Raw genomic sequence first — 15,110 nt, forward strand, 5'->3', positions numbered from 1 at the left:
AAAAACAAAAGCCGTTTAAACTGAGTTTGACGGTATTATCTGAAAGACAAGGCCGATAATACTTTTACTTACACGAGCTGTATACATTGGGTTGTATTATTGTATGCGTGGCTTTGTTGTTAAGAATGCCAAATGATGTTGACGAGAATCCTGGACCCACTTTGTTCGGTAAAGACAATTTGTGCAGATTTTATTCAAGCCAATTCAAGAAAATTTGGACAGTTTGCTGGTAAACAATATTAATGTGTGGCTATGTCATTGACTGCAATTGTACACATGCAGGTAAAAGATATTAAAACATTGGATTCATCATTTTAAAATTGGAAACAATTTATATACTTGTATACGAAATTCAATAAATAAGTGCTATAAAGTAATGTACCAGAAATGATTTTAGTTGAAAATAATTTCTATGATTTACAGTACAAAGATTCTTTTTCTGGAGATGTATTTTCGATGAGCCATTTACTCTTAATTATTCTAGAAATAAAATAATTCATATAAATAAGGCATTAAATTGTTGCCTTTGTTGTCAATTTCACCATATTTAAAATGTTAAAATGCATACAAATCCCTCCCTCCCCATGAAAAGTCCCTTTGTCACTAATCTAGGGAAGACCATATTGGGGTCCCGCCTCACCTCACGGGATGGGAAGAGAAAGGAAAGACTTAGATAATTTGATACAATAAATAAAATATTGAACTTGGTATGCTGAGTTATTTTGTTCGTTTAACATTTCAACATTGTGAGTGACACATGTATAACACAAACTGTACACCTACTTTACATTTTACAAAGATAAGAAAGGTCATGTGGATTACATATTGCATAATACAAATTTTATTGTAACCAATTAACATTTACGTCTTACCCAGGCTCTTTACTCTGCCTCTTAGTGTCTGAGGGAAGAGTCATGGTACGAGGTACGTTGCCTATTCTTGGTTTGCACGTCACGCAAGTGAAAACATAAATCGCTTACCATTTACGAAATTGAGTCAAGAAATGGAAATGTTATAGAAGAGGAATAAATAAACAACGGGTCCAAGTCTCAGGGTTGTGCGATATTCCGTAATTGAGTTATTCAGCAAAATACATTACTCAACTTTGTAGAGTTTAGAACTGCTGAACTGACACCAACATGGCGGCCGGAAACCTGTAGAAACATCTGGAATTTAGTACATACATTGGTATAAACACGTCTCCTAGTATTTTGGCTGTTTAGGTCACAAAAACACGAGGTAAATCGATGTCTTTATGCAACTGGCATGTTTTTCGAAAGCCGTCAACATGTCACGCACTGTGAAATACTCTGAAATTCAAACTGCTCTATTTTCGAAACATGCAACGACTTCAACGGGGTTTGAAGTCCTGAATTTTTCAGGCTTCTCTACGCAATTGCAAAAATTGCGCTCATAACTGCGAAGATCATAGTTTCACTTGATTTCATATCCGCAGTTCATATATGATTCATTTCATATACCATTTCATCATTGATTCATTCCTCACGGGACCATTAGAACCCAAATTTGGACCATTTACAGACTTCATAAAATGTCTGTAAATAATAAATTTACAGACTTTAACACTTAACCCCATAAATATAAAATCTTTGTAAATTTATTTTACAGATATTTTACAGAGTTTTGTTGAGTAAAGCTCTATAAAATGTCTGTAAAATGTTTATAAATTATTGGAGCTGCAACAAGAGGAAATACTTGAAATTTACAGACTTTATAAAATCTTGCAAAAATGTCTATAAATCGAAAATTTACAAAGATTTTACGCCGTTTGGTCATGTCTCATAAAATGTCTGTAAATTGCGCTCTATCATCATGCGTGTCCTGTCTAAGTTACCAAATGGTTTTGGATCTAAATGCCCTGTTCACGATGATTTTGAGTGTCGAATATTTATTACCTAATTAAATTATGTGGGAAACTGTTGAATTAGCCCTGCATGTTGCACTGAGTTCGGTTTATCAAAAGTTCGCCGGTTGCAACCTATAAAATGCCTATCGGTATGTTAATAGTTCGACTTGGATCAAGTCTTAGGCCCTGTTGATATGGAGAAAAGTTGTCCTCGGAAGATGGTCACCCTCCCAGCCGGGTCTTTAGCTAGCGTTTATGTGAGAAAAGAGCTAACCTTTTTCCCCGAGTCAAGAGCTGCCCGGCTCAGTTTCGATCATCAGGAGACTGGGAAGATAGCACTCGTGCATTCTCTCATCATCTTGCCTCGACCAAGTTGACTCCACTGAGCGAGCCAAAGTGTTTACATGGAATAAAGTTGGCCTGGCCAGGAGGGCGACCCTACCGTTGACAAAGGGTGACCCGGCTAGGTGGGTTTCCCTTCTAGCCGAGCCATCTTTTTTCCTCATGTAAACAGTTTACTTAAACCGCATTTTATAGGGAAATGTAGGAAAAGTTGGCTGGTCCAGGGTAACTCCGGTAAGCGAGTGACCCTTCTTCCCGGGACAATTTTTCTCTATATAAACGGGTATTTAGGGCCTCACAAGATTAGACCGTTTTAATTGTTTACAACAATTGCAAAGGCCATAAAATCTATGTAAATTGACACAACCCGGCCATAAAATAGTTTTTTTGTGTAAATTTCATGTAAATGGCTGGGATGAATCATGCAAATAACATGTAAATCAAGGCCTTTGTGATATAGGAGTCCCAGCACAGAATGAGATTGAGAAAGTAATGTAGGCTAGTAAGCAGACTTTACCATGCTCCTTGAAAAAAGAAAAAAAATAGCATTGGTGTTTAGCTGCCCACATTAATCGTGCGGGTTTCAGTCAATTAACGTGGGTGCTTTCATAGCCCGTAGCTGCAGGTGAGAATTACTTATTATGAAGTAATGATCGAAAATCCGGCAGCCATATGCCATATGCCATATGCCATATTCTAAATGATTAGTATCCAGTCTCTGGAGAAAAACAGAAAAGGAAATCGCAAAAGGAACACACTTTCCCCCGTTCCATATTTTGATTGAGGAAATTTGCTCTGCACCTTTAAAGCAGAAAATTCTCCCCGGTTTTTCCACCCAAAATGAAAGCGCCCCAGGAATCGCAATGGGCTCGCAACGGGTTGTGATTGGATGATGGATTGTGGACATTTCACAATGATTACATGATGCAACAACTTTGTGCGCCATTATGAATTGCCCCGCCGCAAAGACTCTGGGAACGAGATCGGTTTGAATTATCGGTTTGTTTTTCGCGCGGGCGATCAATGCATGTGCTCTTCCTCTCTTTTTCCCTTGTTGGACGACCAACATTGGATCTTTGCGATTCCTTAACATTTTGTGGGGGTGAAATGGCACGCATTCCACCAAATAAACCCAGTAAACATCGACGGAATCCGGAAGAAAGGGCAACGACAATTCAGGTCAGATAATCAGCATTCGCCACAAAGATACACGCCAACATGATTCAACCTCAGACAGTCTCCGAAAGGGTTAATCGGTGAAGACTTCATGGCAAAAATAGAGACCTTCTTCAAAACGTAAAGGGAGTAGTTCTACGAACGTTTGGAACAAAGGGTGGCCTGGCCGAACAGCTACATTTAGCGAATGGGCGGGAAGATTCAAATTAAAGATCCGAAAAGCAAAAGACTGCCGGAGGAGTTTTCGGTAAGTCGTCATCTTACTTACAAACCTGATTTAAGTTTAAATGGCTTAAAATTTTAAAGTTTTGTTGCCTTGTTCCCCGCCCAATTTGCTTTCAAACTTGTACCCAGCTTTGGCAAGATTTCCGCACAGGTCCCTACTTCATTATGCATACGGTCCTTTGTTTCAAGAAAACAATAGCGATAACAATAGACGCCCTTTGGGAGTGTAGCGCTTTGTTTGGTCTTCTTAGAGGTTTTTTTTTCTAAGTCTATATGGACTTAAATAAAATCGGTAAAATTTTTGACTGAAATACGGAAAATCGAACATTTTCAACTTAATTTTTGCACTTTTCTAGCAATTTTAGCCATTTGTCAATTTTAAAATAAGCGAAAGAAGTGGAATTTTAAGAAATCTTTGTACAAATACGGTTCAGATTCTCATGTACAAAACAAACGGACCAAATAAAAGTTTGCAGAAATTGAATGCCTACCTTCTTTTTGCTCTTAAAATTGTCCTTCGTTTCTTTGTCAATTCACCAAAGCACTGCAAAGTGAGGGTTTGTTTTCTTTCCTGTATAATGTACGGCTCTTTTCGCCGAATCACGAGCAGTGCATAGAGAGGGCTCTTTATCGCACATTGTACAAATCAGCGATATGCTCAATGATGTTTCCGAATGGATCACTTTTGTTTTGCTGACGCCACAACCACTCCTGTAGGTAGCTTTCAAACAGATCCACGGATGTTCCTGTACGAGGCATACTTCGTTTTACTCCCCACCATGTATTTTCAATGCTCTGTGTGTGGGCAAGCGTGTCTGGGTCAACGAAGTTTAGGCGATGGTTAACTCTGAGATGATGATAGCCCTCGTCTTGTAGGCAATCGTACGCTTTCCACATGTCGCTCATCACGCGTGTTCCAGGCAATATTTGAGCGCGGATAATTGGCAAGAGTGTCTCTTTATCCCTGCGCTCTACCGGGACAAGGAAGCAGGCCTTGGTTTCCCGGCAAATGCCACCAAAGACCCACTGTCCTTCGATGTAGCGACCTTTGTGATACTTCATCTTGCCAAACTTGGACTCATCAATCTCAACAGTTGTACCAGGACCGCCTATTGGCCTCGCATGTTGTTTCATTATTCTATCTGCACAAACCTCCCCGCGATAGTTATACCAATCTATCACCGTTTCTGTCAGAGGTGGTTTCTTCATCTAACGCGGTTTCGTGCACTGCTTGTGTTGTGGTGAATTTATGCGCCCAAGCGTAAGTTAGGGCTAATATTTTTTCAAGGGAAAGCTTACTACCAGAAAACCATGACTTCTGGCGGATTGAAGCTTGTCCATTGCAGTTTTTTCTAGAGCATCGCCAAACAAATCCATCCCCCGATGCAGTTCGTCTTTGCCATTTGAGTGCGTTTCCGCACTCAGGTTTAGGGCATTTCATTGACGACGAGAGTAGATTGTGCTCTTTGCACCACTCTATGCACCGCTCGTGATCGGCTAAAAGTCGGGATAGTTTCCATAAGTTTATATTTGATTCTTGAGAGGCGGCCATCAAGTTTCAAAATTCACAGTTTGCTGAAAAAGAGGGGTTAACGTCGACTCAAAGATTTTATATTGCAATAAATCGTGCATAAAAAATTTCCCATATAGGATGCCCCAATCACAAGGAGGTATACTCTTCCGTGCAGTGTTCTTTTAAGTGTGCAGCACGGGGGATGAAAAAAACAAGCAATTCAGACATTCACAGATATGCTCGATTAACCTCCAAAAGAATTTTACTGGGTTCAACCTTAAGCCTAAAGGGTTACGGTTAGCATTATTAAGGGGTGACGTTGTTTCAAAAGAAGCAAAATCAGTGCATTTATTGGTGGTCGGCACGGCACGCGTATATAATTACTTATCATTGTTATGTAAATTGTCGTCCAGAATTCCAAAGAAATATCATTATCAAGGTGTGAATTAGCAACTTGACACGTTAGCTCAGTGGTCTAGAAGAGGGACAAGTAATCCAGAGGTTTACAGTGGTACGGAGTTCAAGGCAGACTGCGAGAGACTTCGAAAAAAGGACAGAAAAAGCCGAGCGGGATCTGGAGAAGACAGACAGGACAAAGGAATCGAAAGAGGAAAGCTGGGACGAAAAGAAAGAGAGACGTTGTGAACGAAAAGGGCAAAGAAAAGAGAGAGGGTGAAAAAAGAGAGGGAGCGAGCGAGAGAGAGAGAATGAGATCCACTTTTGATCATCCCGTAAGTACAAATTAGCCATGTATATATTCGATTCCCTTGGGTATACGCATTGTTCTAGAAAACAATAGCGCGAATGAATAATTAATATATTCTGCATGCATAATGAAGTAGGGACCTGTACGGAAATCATTCCCCAGCTTTTTGCTGCCTAAAATTGTTTATGTCGCCTTGTTCCTAAGACATTTTGTCATTTTTCCTCTGTTCCCCAGTTCAAAATAGCCATCTTCCCTCGTTTCCCAAAACGCCAAGGAGGGCCTCAGCACAGTCATTACTTTTGCAGACCTACTCCATTAGTAATTTCACTTTATATTGTATTAAGGCCATTTAAGGCAATAGCAATAATAACGAATAGGGAATTACATGTAATACATGGATCTCTGTATACCCAGCCCCTTATTCGCCACTTGCAGATGCCTTGTTCTTCAAACGATGCCACTACAAGAGCACAATAGTGGCCGGTTATTCTGTAGTTACTCCCTTGTCACCTTTATAACTACATGTACCTTCACTGGTTTCTCATGCACGAGGAGCCAGAGCAAGCTAAATTTTGGACTGGGCGCTTAATAAGATTACCGTACTCTTTTGACGCTAGATTTCTCTGAAAGGTCGGTTACACTTCAGAAGAAACCGCCTGGGAGATTATCTCGCTTTGGTCTCCCATTAATTGTCAATACCTCCGTCAATCCCACCCAAATAAAGTATCTTGATGACAAATCTTATTTCCATCAATTTGACCAAAATATAAATTATCTAATTTCTTTGATTGTCCAAGATAAGGCGGTTCTGTGGACTTGATCGCTAGGTTATTGTTCCAGATGTGCTGCAACAGTATTTGCACAAATTTCGACTTCCCGACTGGGTTCTTTTGAGGCCAGAATCCCAGATGAAGGGTGGCAGACAATGATGATAAATCTGACAAAATTAAGTGGAACAGGAGTAAGTACACGAAGCTTGTAGCTATTTTAATTGACATTCTTGTGTATTTGGGAGGTGAGCGGGAGGAGTTGGGTTTTTGAGGTCTATGTACAATCACAATCCTTTCAGGTGAAACCTGGAATTACTTCTTAGCGATCTAAGTGCCATAAAAAGCAAGTTAAAGCATGGCCTAAAAGTTGATTAATAATTTATTGTGTAGCATATACCTGAGGTATACAATCCTTAAATCACTGTCACACCATTTTACTTTGTAACCTCTTGGGTAGCATATACCTGAGGTATACAATTCCTAACTCACTGTGTCACCATTTCACTTTGTAACCTCTTGGGTAGCATATACCTGTGGTATTCGATCCATTAACTCACTGTGTCACCAGTTCACTTTGTAACCTCTTGGGTAGCATACATGTATACCTGAGGTATACAATCCATAACTCACTGTGTCACCATTTCACTTTGTAACCTCTTGGGTAGCATATACCTGAGGTATACAATCCATAACTCACTCTTTCACCATTTCACTTTGTAACCTCTTGGGTAGCATATACCTGAGGTATACAATCTATTAACTCACTGGGATTTTTATGTTTCCCATATTTCTTACACTGGATGTAAGTACAACAAAGAAACAACTGATCACCTGAAAAGGCTGACAAAAATCAAATTTAATTCAAGGGCACCGAATAATTGCTGACACTGTCGTTGTCATGCAGTTTATAACTATCTACATGTACAGTATACTGACTTTCATTCAATGGGTGCTTTTGGTGTTTCATATCATACCATTATAGGTTTATTTTCAGGCAACACAATATCAGTTAAAGAAAGTCACGGTACTGTTTGTACATGTACATTATTGAAAATTACTCCTTTTATGAATGAAACAAATTTTCTGACTAAAATAGCTTTCAATGTCTACCCTATAGAGAATTCTTTACAGAGATACTGTACCTGTACAAACACTTGACATTGACATTTTTTATTGTTTAATGTGCATATCCTATATATTGCACATGTTTTATGTCTTTTCATCAGAGGAGAAAGAGGGAAGGAGAATTTGAGTGCCCTTTTTTATAAGTTCTTCACTAGACCTAAAAGTTACTACGCCAAATCCTCATGAATGAGTTAATTTAGGAGTGCAGTGTGTCCGAATAGACATTGGGCCACCATGTAAGTCGAAATTCTCTTCTACGTGACCACTCACCCTCTTCGCATTTAAGAAGACTTCTCGATCTGATCAGTGCTTGTCGTTCCCCAACGACTGCCAGCACGCTGCCCAACTGAAGCAATTTTATCCTGCGCCGTCAAGCCAGTAAACGCGGAAGCTCATATCTCCTCATTGTGACGAAAATAGGCCCTCTCTTTTAGCGGTACTGCTGTTAGATTAAACAAATCCGCAAGCCTGGCAATCGCATTTACTTTTGTTGTGAAATGAGGAGTTAAACATTAAAGTAACTGCCTGGTGTGTGACATGATGACAAGAAAATAATATAAACAGACATGGAACGATTCACATGAAGAATTAACTCTTTCGGTTCTACTGTAACAGTTACTATTTTTATTCCTCTGTCATACTGCACTATGTGATCTCGATCTCAAAAACTTTAATGAACAGTTACGGTGTTATTATTATTGACGTGTGGTTTGGGACCACGTTGCTTTTTCACACCTCCGTTCCTGGACTGTGAGAAAAAGTATTCTGGGAATTTAACCTTGCGTTCAAATTTCTTTGATGGGCCGTGCAAAAATTTGGCCGGCTCTGGCTCCTTGTGCAAACAATGTCAGATGTTCAGTAATGTGAAGCCCTTTATACCAAGTCATAAAAAGATTTAACCAATCAGTCAATAACTGCACAGCATACACTGTACATGTATATTCGGCTGTATTCCACATTGCTTGTGCAGGGTGATATGTAACTATTTCCTATGACATGGTATACAAGCTTTCTCGCTTGTTACTTGTCACTTGCTTGTTTGCATGTACATGTATGTGGGCCTTAACAAAAAAAAATTCAGTTGTATTCTGGGGTATTCCATAGTAGACTACTCAAAAGCATTTGCATTACTAGCATTTTTCATGAAACATTGATAAAGCTACCGGTAAAATTTACTGCTTGTAAGAGCACTTATTACCGCCTGCAAACATTCAGAAGTCGCTTATCCTTTGCAGAACCTCCAACATTAACCAATTGCTTTACCGGTGTGAAAAGGTGCCATACCTGTTGCGCTGAAAACTAGGGAGAACCCTGTACATCTGTACATGTACTGTTATGTAGTAGTAAGAGCTAGCCACCTAAATATACCAATCATATTGTGATGCAGTTAATATTGCAATTTCTCCCACCAAAACCTCAAATTTTATTTGATGAGTACTTACTTAACCCATTCATCCCTGAAGAGGCCCCCATTGACGAGTAAAATCGTCTGGCATTAGACAGAGTAAAATCTATAAGTGTCACTCTCAGGAGGGAGTGGGTTGTTAATCTAATAAGCCATTTCCAAGTTCATGTCTGCCTCCTCTTCAAAGCGAGTCTACTGTAAGTGCGAAGTTTTTCTCCTGAAAATTAGTTTTCATTCATATGTAAAGTAGACCTAATTACCATCACAAAGACTTCGCACTTAGACTCGCTTTGAAGAGGGAGCAGACAGGAACTCGGAAATGGCCTATTCATAACAATACACAAAAAGCCATCTTGAGGAATTTTTATATCTCAAAACTTTTGTTTTAAGAGACAATTTTTGGCATGATTGCTCCACTGTTTTAATTGGATATGGGAAATCTCACAAGCTAGTGCTTTATGCCCAGGCACCCTCAAAAAAAGAGCAAATTTATGAGTGAAATACAACATTTGTTTTGAGTTGTACCCTTCAAACACTAATTCAGACATTATCAATAAAAAGGTATGAAAAATTCAACAATAAATAATTATTCTTGATTTTATTACATGTACAAAATGGTCAGTTTGGTAAGGTGGACACTTTGGGATGTTGTCACAGGCTTCCATATAAGTTTGTAAGCCAGGGTGTCAACAAGGAATTCCAGCTGGTCAAATTTCCACAGCTCCTACCATAACCATTATGTCGGGTCATGAAGCTGACCTTGTAGGGTTTTTATATGTCCATATTTTGTTTCAGGGCAATGTATTAGGTCTTTGGCAGCTAAAAAGGGCTGGTGGAGGTTGTCTTGAATGGGACTTTTCTAAAAGGTAGGTAACTGTTATTTAAGGAAACTCTTGTATTTTTAAAAGTACCATGGAAACACTACATACATGTACATTGCACAGAGACCAATGAGATAAATTGTTTTGTGCTCTCTTTCAAAGTGAGACTGTATGTAAATTTTGTGTCTATAAACTTAATAAATATTAAAAATTTTATCATTATGTAATACAATTCAGAAGTTTTCATTGGCCCTGCCATTCTGGTATATGAGCTAATATTCCATGCTCTACAAAATGATGGAAAGGGTACATGTCAGCTGAAAATATACAGTTACACAATGAAGTCAGTAGATTTCTCTCTATTTTGGGGACATTTTCAATAAAACAATATTATTGCGTTCAGGCTTGTTGGATATGAAATAACCAGTCGAGCATGGAAAACAAAGTTGACCAACATATCCTAATAATGATAATGATAATAATAATAATAATAATAATAATAATAATAATAATAATAATAATAATAATAATTTGTGAAGCATAATTTAGCTTGTTATGTGGAGCCAAGCTAATAAGCAAAAGATCATTAGGATAATTTGTCATTTGTTTTGTTTGTTAGTTTGTAAATTTTTACTAAACCAATTGACTCCTGGGAGTTTACTCTGTGTAATGCCAGACGATTTTCTGATCATTCTGTACTTTGCAACCACCTCATAGCAGGCTTTTAGCCAGGCGGCCGTCCAGCCGTCCAAACGACGGCCAGTTCTCAGAAATGGGAGATTTTCGACGGCCTGTTTTGGGCGGCCATTTACGAGCTTCTGTGCTTTAATGTAACAAAACAGTGTCTATAAATTAATAAAACTTACATTTCTTTTTGCTCTCAAGAGTTGTTTTAGTATTTTTCTTCTATATTAACACTTTTAGCGAGTTTCCTTTCTGTTTTGATCAATTGAATCAAAGTTGAGCGAAGGGATTTCACAGGCAAAGCCACTGTTCAGTGATATTGACTTACCAAGTCGTCCCCAGGCTACTTTGCCGGCTGCTATAAATAAATACGCACTTTGGTGATTATTTATGAGGATATGAGTCAAAGATCATGCGCCTTCCAACTCGGTAAGACGATCTCACGTCTGCAAATGTTATTGTAATCGCTTGATTGTATTCTGCTCTGTTCAAGCGAAATCTGGCGGGCATTACAACAAAATAGCCATTTAGTGCAATAAAATGTCCAATCATCGTAATATTGCTTTAGGAATACTAATAGTAGGCGAATAGTTAAAGATTGTGGTACCAGAATGCAGTTCGACCAACAAAGCCACGCATATCTGTTCTTTCGTGTAAATCATGGCTTGACAACTTCAAATTTTAATCACTCTTCATAACAACTGGAGTTCCTATCTCAAATATAATTCAATGTTAAACAAGGTAAGTTGAGGAAAGGATAGCTTAGTAAAATTATCAAAGAAAAACAGCGGTTTAATAGGTAAATTGAAAGACGTTTACAGCTGTCAGAATCGCGGAAATCGCTTCAATTTTTCAAAATTTTCTGGGGGAGCATGCCCCCAGACCCCCCTAGGAGCATGGCGCCGCAGGCGCCATGCTATGTGGGCCGAAGGCCCACATAAAATTTGGACTCCCACTTTCAAAATCCTGGCTAAAAGCCTGCCTCATAGTCCATACCTTGTCACGGTGGGGTTGCTTGTGTACCTCAATGCCCCGGAGCTAGCCCAATGAGAAATTCAGCATAGGAAAGTGCTGTTTGTTGTTTTTGAGTAGAGGTCAGACTGAAACAGACTACATATATGTAATAGACAGAATACAGCCTTAGGCTGCTACAGTAGCTGGATACCAGACCTGAAGTACATTGATCAGTTTCAATGTAATCTTTAAAGGTATCTATAATATTAAATTATTATTGCAAAACAGATTGCATTTTAAATAATTCTGTGTATGTCATAGTCTGTTTTTGACTTTTGTTATCAAAAGGTACAACCAGTCTCTTTTTAATCATTTTTATTTTATCCTAATGAGTTCTGTCTCTCTTGGGTAGTCAGTCCATTTTTTACTGTTGTTTTTGAAGGCAGAACCAATTTTGTAATAATAATCATTAAATGTACTAACGAGTTCTGTCTCTCTTGGGTAGTCAGTCCAGTTTGGACTGTTGTTATCTGAAGGCAGAACCAATTGTGTAATAATTATTATTTTGTGCTAATGAGTTCTGTCTCTCTTGGGTAGTCAGTCCAGTTTTGGACTGTTGTTATCTGAAGGCAGAACCAATTTTGTAATAACTATTATTTTGTACTAATGAGTTCTGTCTCTCTTGGGTAGTCAGTCCAGTTTTGGACTGTTGTTATCTGAAGGCAGAACCAATGTTGTAATAATAATTATTTTGTGCTAATGAGTTCTGTCTCTCTTGGGTAGTCAGTCCAGTTTGGACTGTTGTTATCTGAAGGCAGAACCGATTTTGTAATAATAATTATTTTGCGCTAACGAGTTCTGTCTCTCTTGGGTAGTCAGTCCAGTTTGGACTGTTGTTATCTGAAGGCAGAACCAATTTTGTAATAATTATTATTTTGTACTAATAAGTTCTGTCTCTCTTGGGTAGTCAGTCCAGTTTTGGACTTTTGTTATCTGAAGGCAGAACCAATTTTGTACATACAAAGCATACGTAAATTGAAAATAACTGAACTCAAAAAGCGAGTTATGCGTATTTGCCACAGTGTTGCAGAATTGTGTGAGCAAGAATTACTCTAAAATCCTCGCGAGAATTGCTGCACTCCACACGAGCTACATGGGGCAAAGTCTCTGGAAAACGTTCCCTGAATGACGTTTTGTGGATTTATGCTTCTCCGTTGTGACTTAAAAGGTGTAAAAAAAAGTAACTGAATATGTCAGAAGCGGACTCTGATGCGATATCTGCGACACCTAAACTTGCGAAATGAGTTCTTGAGTTACACTTAATGATTAGCCTAAGGGTGATTTCAAATCACCGTAAGCTCATTTGCATATATTTTTTTGTTTGCCTAAGCTCGTCATGGTAAGATACAAGTTTCTTCCAATAATTCCTTTAGAGCTTAGCTTCATTATTCAGTTTCACCTACACAGGAACATTGCTTATGAATGGCAAAGTGATTTGTTACAACAGTCTTCGAAAATGATATTATGAAATTATATAAATTATTTGATTGACTGGTGTGACTCTTTTCCAGGGCCTTCATGTACTTCAACCACAAGATGCAGTGCTGAAGGAAATTGAGCATTGAAATTTAATTGGAGGGAATTTCCTGAGATGCAAGAAACAGACAGTGCTGATTGCAAATTGTGATGCAATTGTAAATAATAATTGATGTCTTTGTGTCAAAACTTGGGAGGGTAGAGGTTTCATTGCCATTTTGGATATACCTTGTGAACATTATTAGGTCAAACTGTTTTAACTGGGTCAAGTAAATTTGTTCCAGACATCAGGTAATTATGGAAGAGTCGAATGCTCTCACATTGAACTGGGTGAATACAAGGGAGAAATGTTCACTGCAACAATCAGTGACTTCTCTGTTCATATACTGTAAGTTTTTTGACAAAAATCAAGAAAGGTTTCACTGTCCCTTGGGTCTGAGGAAATTGTCAGTCATCGTTCAGTGGCAAATACATCAAACACAAGTGATACATGTATCTTTCTAATAAACACATCTGCATGTGGCAACGATGATTTAAAGATAATTAGTCATAGCATACTAATTTGTAGTATTTTTCATCTGAACTGGCGGGTGGCACACCTCATACAGTTGGATGTAACTTGTAAATTCGGTCTAACTATGCAGTTAATTTGTCATAGTATACTAATTTGTAGTATTTTTCATCTGAACTGGCGGGTGGCACACCTCATACAGTTCGATGTAACTTGTAAATTCGGTCTAACCATACAGTTAATTTGTCATAGTACATGTATACTAATTTGTAGTATTTTTCATCGGAACTGGCAGGTGGCACACCTCATACAGTTCCATGTAACTTGTAAATTCGGTCTAACCATGCAGTTAATTTGTCATAGTATACTAATTTGTAGTACTTTTCATCGGAACTGGCGGGTGGCGCACCTCATACAGTTCGATGTAACTTGTAAATTCGGTCTAACCATGCAGTTAATTTCTCATAGTATACTAATTTGTAGTATTTTTCATCGAAACTGGTGGGTGGCGCACCTCATACAGTTTGATGTAACTTGCAAATTCGGTCTAACCATGCAGTTAATTTGTCGTAGTATACTAATTTGTAGTATTTTTCATCGGAACTGGGGGTGGCACACCTCATACAGTTTGATGTAACTTGAAAAGTAGGTGTACCCATGCAGGTAATCCATGTGGTTAATTTGTTTTAGTATGCTAGTATTATCCAACTGAACTGGCAGGTGAACTGTAAACCCGGAGGTAAGCCGCACCCTGACCTTACCAGCTGAAATTTACGGAAAAAAAGTTTTTTGACAGAAAACAAAAGAAATCCAAAGTCTAGTCTTTAGAAGTCAAGTTCATCCACTGTTCATCAAACGTTAACTCACTATTCACTAATATTGAAACGGAAAATACTTTAATGTAATTTTAGCACTTTAATGTAATGAACATCGTTTTTACCAACTTTGACGTATGATTGATCTTTTTCTGGTATTTGTTGACAGGAATTTCTTAAACACAGTTTTGCCATAGATTTTTTTGCATTACAACAAGAATATGAGTGGCACGTTTGTAGCTTATTACATGCAACTAGGCATAAAATTGGATGCAAAGATGGAAAACTGGCCACCAGAGGCAGCCTTTTTCAGATCTTCCCGCAGATAAGCCGCGCCCATTTCTAACAACTATATTTGTAATTGGGGTAACATAAGCCAGATTTTTATACTTATTTAATAATAATGAAATCCCATGCATATATTTTATTCCTTATTTTGATGAATTTGTATGGGTTATCAAATAGTGATGAGTGAATTTAGGGAATAATTTCACACACGCTTTGTCCAAAATCAAATAATTTCATAAGCCTTAAGGCAAGAAAAATTATTTGATTTTGGGCAAAACACAAGTGGAATTATTCCCAAGTTTCACGAGTATACATTGTACCATTTCATCAGCTATAAATCATGGTTGACAAATTGCAATCATAGGACGTGGG

The 15,110-nt window shown here is 38.2% G+C and overlaps 1 long non-coding RNA gene across 4 annotated transcripts; it reads left to right on the forward strand.

The window, feature by feature from the left end:
- The first annotated feature begins 3,177 nt into the window (after nucleotides 1-3,177).
- On the forward strand, nucleotides 3,178-14,260 carry LOC137988659 (uncharacterized). Of its 4 annotated transcripts, none has more exons than XR_011120814.1 (4): nucleotides 3,178-3,632; nucleotides 6,627-6,790; nucleotides 9,925-9,995; nucleotides 13,160-13,297. It is a non-coding gene; the product is annotated as an uncharacterized lncRNA (long non-coding RNA). The 4 variants fall into 4 exon arrangements; XR_011120815.1 differs by having other exon boundaries at nucleotides 6,670-6,790; XR_011120812.1 differs by lacking the exon at nucleotides 6,627-6,790 and having other exon boundaries at nucleotides 13,160-14,260.
- Nucleotides 14,261-15,110: the final 850 nt, after the last annotated feature.

The sequence above is a fragment of the Montipora foliosa genome, unplaced genomic scaffold, assembly GCF_036669935.1.
Source record: "Montipora foliosa isolate CH-2021 unplaced genomic scaffold, ASM3666993v2 scaffold_425, whole genome shotgun sequence".
Lineage (NCBI taxonomy): Eukaryota > Metazoa > Cnidaria > Anthozoa > Scleractinia > Acroporidae > Montipora > Montipora foliosa.